This window comes from Dipodomys merriami, unplaced genomic scaffold, assembly GCF_024711535.1.
Source record: "Dipodomys merriami isolate MVZ:Mamm:240054 unplaced genomic scaffold, mDipMer1.0.p SCAF_282, whole genome shotgun sequence".
In the NCBI taxonomy this organism is placed as follows: domain Eukaryota; kingdom Metazoa; phylum Chordata; class Mammalia; order Rodentia; family Heteromyidae; genus Dipodomys; species Dipodomys merriami.
The window spans coordinates 934300-943778 of record NW_027204293.1 but is presented as its reverse complement, the minus strand read 5'-3'; the positions used below and the strand labels follow the sequence as shown (position 1 = coordinate 943778).

The window sequence follows — 9479 nt, the reverse complement described above, 5'->3', positions numbered from 1 at the left end:
ATAAAGATTCTAAACCTAACTGAAGTATAGAGGAAATAATTTAACTGCATCATCTACATTCAATAGACTATTAATAGAAAACAAAATTACACTAATAATTAGCTTACCCAATTCACTTAATTCTTTTATTCTATTCCATTTACTTTCATAAAAACTGGGTTTTCATAAAATGAAGCATAAAAAAGGGTATATACCCACTTACATTTTCAGATCTTAACAATATTTCAGAAATTTTAGCTCTACAGTCAATGAACTGAAATAATACTAAAATATTCAAAAGATTTTCAGAAATTGCAAGACTTGCTCTGAGATGTTATGTATATTGGAAGAGATATTCAAAAAGCCTTATTTGTTAAAGTCGCCGTATTTTCTCCCACAAAAGAGCCATTAGTAAAGATACCTGTGCATGTACAAAACACCTTCAAATGCACCCACAATCTGGAAATAACACTTGCTTTTTGTTTGTTCGTTTTTGAAAGGAATATCTAACAAGCATATCCACAATACTTATTTTCAATGAATAAGATGGGATATTCAAACATAATATGGGTTGGATTATCTCTTAGTGAGAATAGATATAATCTTTCAAAGAAAGTGATTTTCAACAGAAATCCGGAAAGAGTTTATCCAACTTGTGTTTCACAGGAATAATCAGAGAGTAATTCCTGTTTGGTCAAGTCAGTCCAAATCACTCTATGAGTGTATCTTAAAAGTATAACCAATTTAAGAGGTCAAATACGTATTTTGTACTGACACTCATCTTATAGCAACAACTTACCAACTAATTATGTCTGAATCTTCTTACCTAACATACAATAAGAGCTGAAGCGGTCTCTTTTTCTAACTTAATATCGTAAATGCTTTGATTATGATATTATTAGACAAATAATATGTACAAAGGATGGTTCCACTGAAATGACATGACAGAACACTGATAAATAAAAACATTGCAACACAGTTAGCTTTTTTTCAGCCTCACCCTGTCCACATTGGCAAGCAACATTGCAACAGCACACAAACACATATACACATACACACATGTTCGCACATGTACACACACATATACATGCATGCTAAATTGAGGGTTTATTGTACAAAAAAGTCCACATAAAATATTAGTGATTAGGACAAATGATAATATGCCTTATTACAAAATAATACATAAACCATTACCACGCATGTTACATTTTACATGCCTCTCCACATGAGACCATTAATTTAGTTTTAATTAATTAATTACCTTATTAATTAATTTATTTGTTTGGTGCTAATACTAGGGCTTGAACTCAGGGCCTAGCTTTGTCCCAGAATTTATTTTTTGTTTCAGTTTTCTCAAGGCTAGCATTTTACTTCGTGTACCACAGCTCCATTTCAAGCTTTTGCTGGTTACTTTAAAATCAGAATCTAATGGACTGTTTTTTCTTGGTCTGCTTTCAAACCACAATGCTCAGATTTCATCTTTCTGATTAACTACAACTAAAGACATAAACCATCAGTGTGGCTTCTACTTTTTCCTATATAGTTATCTAATGCACATACTTAGATGGTAATTTTAAAATGAGAGTATAGAAGCAAGATGTACAGTGATGATACTGTCCTGTCAGAAATTCAAGTTAGTAATGTAAATTTATTCTTAAAACCATACACAAAAAATACCATGATATAGTGTAAGAGAACTCACTATTGAACATAGGAGCCTTAAGAGCTTTCTAATGGATCCATTATTTATTGGTACCCAACATTAGAAAAATGTATGAGGCATTGGTAAAATAGAAGTGCTTTGCATGACTACATACATTCCTTGTTTTTATAAGAAACTTGCTTTCATCTAAAAAGTAGGCCTGTCTATTGTCTTCATGTAATTTTGATGATTTAAAGTGCTTAGTGAGAAGGTCAAAATGTATTAGTAGTCCTTCACTGTCAATTCTCATTTTCTTCTTGGAGAATATAATGATCAAATCAGTAGTTCAGAATCGGCAAGCAATACTTCAGAATCATGCTTCCAGTGCAAGGGGATCACCAGTAAGAAATCCTCAATACCAATTTCCACAAAGTTTTGTCACAGATACAATCTCCCTGCCTTCTCTAGCTGCTTTACTACCCTCTTATTCCTTCATTGTACAAGAAAAGTATGATTCAACTGATTTCAGTCAGATCTGTTACTAGAACTATCAAGGATTTATTTTACTGTCTGTAATTTGGTAAAGTTATGTCTCTTTACGTAGGCTACTAAAAATGTATTTACTAACTTCAAGTAATTACATAAATTCGATTTCCATCTCTTTTAAAAAATAAAATTTTGTTTGCTCTACAAATTGATCAGAGGCATTGATTTTGTGGCTAGCTACGAAATTACACATCTGTCTCTTTCTTTCTCTCTCCCTTTCATGGTTCTCATAGATAATATGATTGCTCCATAATTATCCTAATTTATTTTGCTTTTATATTTTTGGTTGTATCATTTCACTTTTTGCTCTGCCATTTCCCAAATCATTTATATAGAAGACATTATTTCCTATTTTCTCATGCCTAGAATAAGCTTCACATGAAGACATCACTGGTCCTCATTTTCAGTGTGTACATTTGAATATGGAGGAATATCTTTCCTCTGCTCTCCATCAATTCCCTACTCTCCAGTTAGAATAATTTCGAATAGTAAAATTGGAAAAAGAGAAAAAAATCATGGGGAATAAACAGTTACAGAAAATTCACCAGATATTTCTGACCAGTTCAACCAATGTGAACTATTAGGGAAATAAATGGACACCTCATTCCCACTGGCACTCAAAGTCTCTGGTTAGGCAATTCTTAGGAATATGGGGAACAAGGTGAAAAAGTAAGGAATGGTATCAATTGCAAGAAAAAAAATTGGAGAAGGATCCAAGCATATTTCTTCATTGTGCTGCCGAAAATATTCAGCTTACTACAGTGCGGAGACTTCTTTCCCAAAAGGCCACTTATGTGAATAGTAGGGATGATGATGAGTATACCCCACTTCAAGAAGCCTACAGTGGACAATTAAACATTGTCAGTGAGTTGGTGTCTCAAGCGGCACATGCAATAACTGTAGATGACTGGACACCCCTGAACAGTGCATATACGTGGAATAATACCAGAGTGGCTTCTTTCTTACTTCATCTTGATACAGATACCAATGCCCAAACTAAAGGACTCTTTTTAAAAAAAATTTTTTTTGGTCTGGTCGTGGGGCCGGAACTCTGGGCCTGGACGCTGTCCCTCATCTCTTCAGCTCAAGGCTAGCGCTCTACCACTTGAGCCACAGCACCACTTCCCGCTTTTTTTTTCTGCTTATGTGGTGCTGAAGAATCGAACCTAGGGCCTCATGTATGCAAGGCAAGCGCTCTACCACTGAGCCACTTTCCCAGCCCAAAAATTTTTGTTTGTTTGATTTTTGTTTTTCTTGTGGGTTTTTTTTTTTTTTTTTGGTCGGTCATGGGGCTTGAGCTCTGGGCTTGGGTGCTGTCCCTGTGCTCTTCAGCTCAAGGGGAGTCCTCTACCGCTTGAGACACAGTAACACTTCCCCAAACTAAAGGACTCTTGACACCCTTATATCTTGCTGTTGAGAATTGAGATAGCAAATATACGCTGGATCGCCTTCTGTTGAACTATTATATAAATCCAGGCCTGAAGAACAACATAGAAGAAACTGTATTTGATATTGCCAAAAGGATAAGTATGTATCACTACCTCTATGAAGTTGTGAAAGGCTGTACAAATTGTTCACCGAAGTCCTAATGGTTGGGTTAAGTTTCTTAAATTTCAAAAATGCAAGTCCATCTTTTGTGTCCCTACAAAATATTTTCACAATCCAAATAAAAGCAATATCTTTTTTTTTTTGGTCGGTCATGGGGCTTGAACTCTGGGCCTGGAGCTATCCCTGTGATCTTCAGCTCAAGGTGAGCCCTCTACCACTTGAGACACAGCTCCACTTCCAGTTTTCTAGTGGTTTATTTGAGATAAGAGTACCACAGACTTTCCTTCCCAGACTGGCTTTGAACCATGATCCTCAGATCTCAGTCTCCTGTTTAGCTAGGATTGTAGGCATGAACCACCAGTGCCCGGCAGCACCAAAATTTTACTGTAAAAATTCATGGATTCCGCGGAATTCTTCCAAGTGAATTGCCTGCCTTGGATGGAAAAATATATTCAATAGTTTTTGTAAACATGTATAATAACTTCTTCAGAGTTTGTGATTTTTTAATAAGAAATAATTTTAATTTACCTGTTGAAATGAGTAGTACAGAAACTAAAATATTTCTGGTGCTTGTCTGAAAAAGTATATTTTAAAATATTCTATATTCTATGTTTGCATAATGTTCATAATTTATTTTCTCCTAGATATACTTTGAATTCTATATTATTTTATAATATATAGGATCATTAATGTGTCCTTTTGGATTGTATTCCATATAGAAACAGTTTGAGTCCTTTTTTTCTAGGTCTTAATATTATTTTTCTTTGGGATAAAATGACAATGTTGTCTATTTTGAAAAGTTTTGTAAAGTTTATGCTATGTAAACACCTTTTTGAGGTGATTTAATACACTGATGTCAAACTTAATTTAATTATATGAATTACGGGTATTGTTACACTTGTAATTTTGCCATCAACTTTCTAATCACTTTTTTTCATTTCTTGCATGTGAAGAATGAAAAATATGGAATACTTCTCAAATTTTCATATTGTACTTGTGCAAGTGCCATGTTAATCTCTGTATTGTAATTTGAGTATACTTGCTGCTGAAGCATGTAGTATCCTCTAAATTTAATAGTTAATGATGCAATCTTTATACAGGCTTATATCTATGGGTGCATACTTGTAACAAGGAAACCTTATTGTTCCTAACAATGCTATTGATCTTATTTCCCTAAAATTCTGTGAATAGTGGAAATAATTATATTGATCAGTCGATTGCTCACATTTCCAAACTTTTTTTGCCAATGAGTATCTTAAATATTTTTATTTGGAATTTGATCATACTCTCTATTATTTATAGTTTGGTCCAAATGTGATGGTTTCTCTAGTACTTATTTATCCAGCTTTGTGGACCTAATGGAGTCAAACTAAGCGTTGCTTAAGAGCTACTTCTAAAATTCTTCAGCTGACATTTTCCCAAATGAAGTTTTACTGGAACAAATGTCTACCTGAGCCTTTACCCTTCTTCCATGTGGGAAGAGACCAACCAGAATACCTTACCATGACAGCAAAGATTTTCTTACTAGAACAAAACTAATCTTGGTTATAAGGGATCATAGAGAGATGAACAGTTCAAACAGAACTGTTCAGACTAGAAGGTATTTTATCAAAATATAATTGTTTATTATACATTCCATTTAAAAGTAGCTAAAGCCAAGAAGGTGAAAAAATTGTTCGTATGCATGATTACTTAATGTCCTGACCTGTCTCTAAGTTCCTGGCAGGAACTTACACTACTGCCTGTTTTTCACCAAATATTTTCATAGTTGCAGGAGAAGTGCATATGTTTCTCCTCATTATTAGGCATTAAATTGATAATGTTTTAATCACAGTCTTTTCTCTTGCCTCCATGCTGTAAATCTACAAATGATAAAGCTTTAGTTCTAACTCTATCAAACACTGAAGTAGAGATAATGGAATCATACTTTAAAACAGAGTTGCCTTTGATACAGTAACTACAACAGAACAATACAAAACGTGTGTCTTTTAATCATATTATATATAGTTATATATTTTATATTTTTATGTGCTGATTTTATATTTCACACAATGAAACTTACTAGAATTAGTTGATAATTTGACAAATAAATTGATATTTATTTACTCCAATAAATAGAATTGGAATATAAATATTTAGGTTTCAAATATATATTAGACTAGGAAACGTATCAATGCAATCTTTTTAGTATAAACTTGTGATACATTATAACTGTTCTTGGTCTTCTGAATCCACATGAGAAAAAAACAATGTTTTCCTCTAATCTGTAATGGATTTTACTCTGCTGCTCTGTTTATTGTTTTAACTCGCTTGTCCCAAACTGTTTTTGTCCATATTTCTGAAGCATTCTTACTGATTATGCCCAAATTTTGCTAAGATGTCTAAAAAATATTATTCTTCTGCAGTACCCATGGGTCCTAAGATCCCAAGGCCCAGTTACCTGCATCATCAGATAAGAGGGGCAAGAGTTTTCACCAAGGCCCATGAAACATATCAACACAAAGTAATTGAAGATCCATCTCAATTTCGCATTTCCTATATTTCAGGGCCCCAATTCCTTGAGATGCAGGAATTAGCAGTAAGCAATTGTGAAATGCAAGGCAACTTAAAATGAAGGATGAGATCACAAAATTTGAGAGAAAGTACTGTAATTCAAACATTCAACTTACAGATGACCAGCCCATATGAGTGAACAAGTTCACAAAGTGTCATAAGATTATTTTTAATACCCCTCACCTATGATTAACGAAAGATTTTAGTCCAACATAAGTGGGCAAAAAAATAGTTCCTAGAAGGATAGATCTATAATTGTTTTACCAAAGCCCGAAAACTTGACTTAGAGGTCAAATGTAATTCAGAAAAACATTTGAATCACTAAGGACTGCTTCAAAACACTGGCACTTCAGTACAACATGGTTCTGTGGTATAAAAATATCAGTCTCAAACCAATGATAATCTACATTTAATCTCCTGAAAGTATATTCCTTTTCAAATAAACTTTTTAAAATCACTTTCGCCAAAATAACATTTGACAAGTTGATGATACTTAGTGACAATACAAGTTTTTCAAGTGTAGGGAGCAAGTTACAATAGAGTTGAATTATTTACAGAGCACTAATGCCAAACATGTTCAACCATTCATTAAAATGTAGAAATAGTACCAGCCACAATTTGTGTTTTTCAGTATGGGCCTTTCAGAAATGTGTTTAATATGTCAGCCTCCTAAATTTCAAACCCAAATGTTAGCTAATAAATTTCATCATTTAATAAGGTGCATTTTAAACAATCACAAATAGTTGCCTTATCATATGTTATTTTATGTTTTCCCTCTGTCTAACATAGTAAGAAATATGACTTTAAGTCTTGAATATGGGTACTAATCAGAGATATTACAAACATAATATCTGTCTTCTATTTCTATCATATTCCTATTTAGGAATAAATTTTAATTTTCTTCTTTTTTCAAAACTTATAGGTAGTATAAAATATTATTCCATGTAAAATAAAAGAATCACAACATTGTACAAAGCCATTTATAAAAATGCAGTTAGTAATACATTCTAAGCCATTTTTTAACTTTCTTTTTGACTAAATAATCTTTCAAACGGTTGAGAAAAAATCATGTTTAGGTGCTTCCCGTCTCCAGTCTCGCAAATTGTTGCTGCAGATGAATGAATTATGGAAATATAAGCTGACATCATTTCAAGAATATGCAGGATTGAAACTCCATGGAATGTATATAATCCTTTCAAAGTATTAATAGTTTAACAGAATGACTATCAGGAAGTTGAAACCAAAGAGGAATTATAGTAAAGACATAGAATGAATGAAAAATGAACAAGGAGCAAATACAGCTAGAATACTGAATGTACACATATGATGAAGGAAGTGGTAAATTGGAAATAAATCTTGGAGAAAGGGTTGGTTGAGAACGATAGAAGGAGTGACTCTGATCTAGGAGCATTGGACAATTAGATGGATATATTTAATTGTAACACAATTGCACAAACTTTTAAAATTCAGTTAAAAAACACAACTAGAAACAAAAACACACAAAAATCACAACCAAACAGCAATCTCTAGAGAGTATGAATATGACCACTGAAAATTTTAATCAGTTAATGAAGGGCAGTCATGGGAAAAGCAAAGAAAGCTGTTCAAAGAGGGAAGTTTGGGATAGGGGAGAAATTTGAACAGAATTAAATAGATTGTCTAAGGTTATAAATCACCTATATCTGCTGTATACAGTATCTTACTTCTATGAGTTTTCTGTCTGAACTGGATAATCCAGTCCTGAGACACACTTGGTAGCTTGTGAGGTAGAATGGAAGAAACAAGATCAAGAACCCATTACTCCACTGGAGAGAAAACAATCCTCTATATTTTCTCTAATCTCTCTTCACTACTCATTCTTCATACTTTTAAGTCAATTGATTTTGAATTATATTTTTTCTTCTTTCTTCTGTCAAAGTAATTGGTCAAAGTAATTTCATTAAATATTATTTGCGATTTTCTTCTTTCATGCTGTTTAATTGGCCAAGTGAGTCCATAAAACTTCCCTCTTGTATTTGGTTGCCATGAAAGAACATCTATGTTAATAAGGAGAAATCTAATGTAAAACTTTGTCTCCAGAAAACAGTCTAAGAGCCTGTGATCACAAATATTTGGCTATATATTTTTTTCTTTTACCTTGAAAGACTTCTTGTGTCTAAAGTGCCCACAAAAATAAGTACTCCATCACTTGTTGGTTCAATCAGAATTGTCTAACCTCAAAGATATATTTTGCTAAGAAGATGCTTAGAAAAAACCAAAAAATACTGCTCTTTTTATTTTCTCTCTTAAGATTCTCCTTAGATACCATATCAGGAACAGTGAAGTTATTCTATGCAAAATTATTTTAATATATTATTTTTCTCTTGGTCTTGCATTTGTTCACCAAGATGTATGGAGGAGAATAGAGTTAAATCACCCATACCTTGGAAGAAAGTGTCTGTTACAAAAGGAAAATGCTTCTATGTCCTATTTCTATGTCCTACTCTTAGCTCTTGTCAGAGTTCCAATTAATCACAGCTTCTTGGCTTCCAGTCTAGTGAAGCTGAAGGACCAACGGGCTCCACCACTGCTACATCTTCATTATTTCTCTTTTAAAACTCTTCAAGTTGCCTCATTTGGATGTGGAATGTATTTTCATGTCTTCATTCAATCAGTTCTGCATTGTAGTGAGCCAAATGGGCTCTGTAAAATCACTTTAGGGAGTAAAAATACTAACACAATTTACATCAAAAAGTTTTGGCCTCCCTTGACTGCTGAAGTCAATACGCTTAGCTAAGGCTTCTAAGAAAACTTTTATTATTAATTTTTCCATTTGCTCAATTCTTTTCTGAACTTTTTGGCATATGTAATAAAAGAAGTCTTCACTACCTCATATTAATAAGAATATTATTTTTTGTGAACCACTTAGAAATGTGAAATCATTGGTTTGAAGTATCCAATCAAATTTTTTTCTGTGTTTCACTGCTTCACGTCCAAAGACATTGTGGAAAGTGTTACAAACAGAAATGTGTAATCCCAACACCTTCTTTCATTGTGGAGGGCACTTTCTCCCTAAATATTTGACTCAAATTATCTTTTTCAGAGAATTACTGTTTGGTAATTAAAGGTAAATTCACAAATTTAGATGCCTTATTTTTTTAAGAACTTTTAATTTAAATTCCAATGCAACCTTCTTTCAAACAGTGAGAATATAGTTCCTGGGTAAGGACAA

The 9479-nt window shown here is 33.1% G+C and overlaps 1 pseudogene; it reads right to left on the bottom strand.

Annotated features, from left to right (window-relative positions):
- Positions 1 to 4672: 4672 nt before the first annotated feature.
- On the bottom strand, positions 4673 to 4769 carry LOC138838555 (U6 spliceosomal RNA; annotated as a pseudogene).
- Positions 4770 to 9479: the final 4710 nt, after the last annotated feature.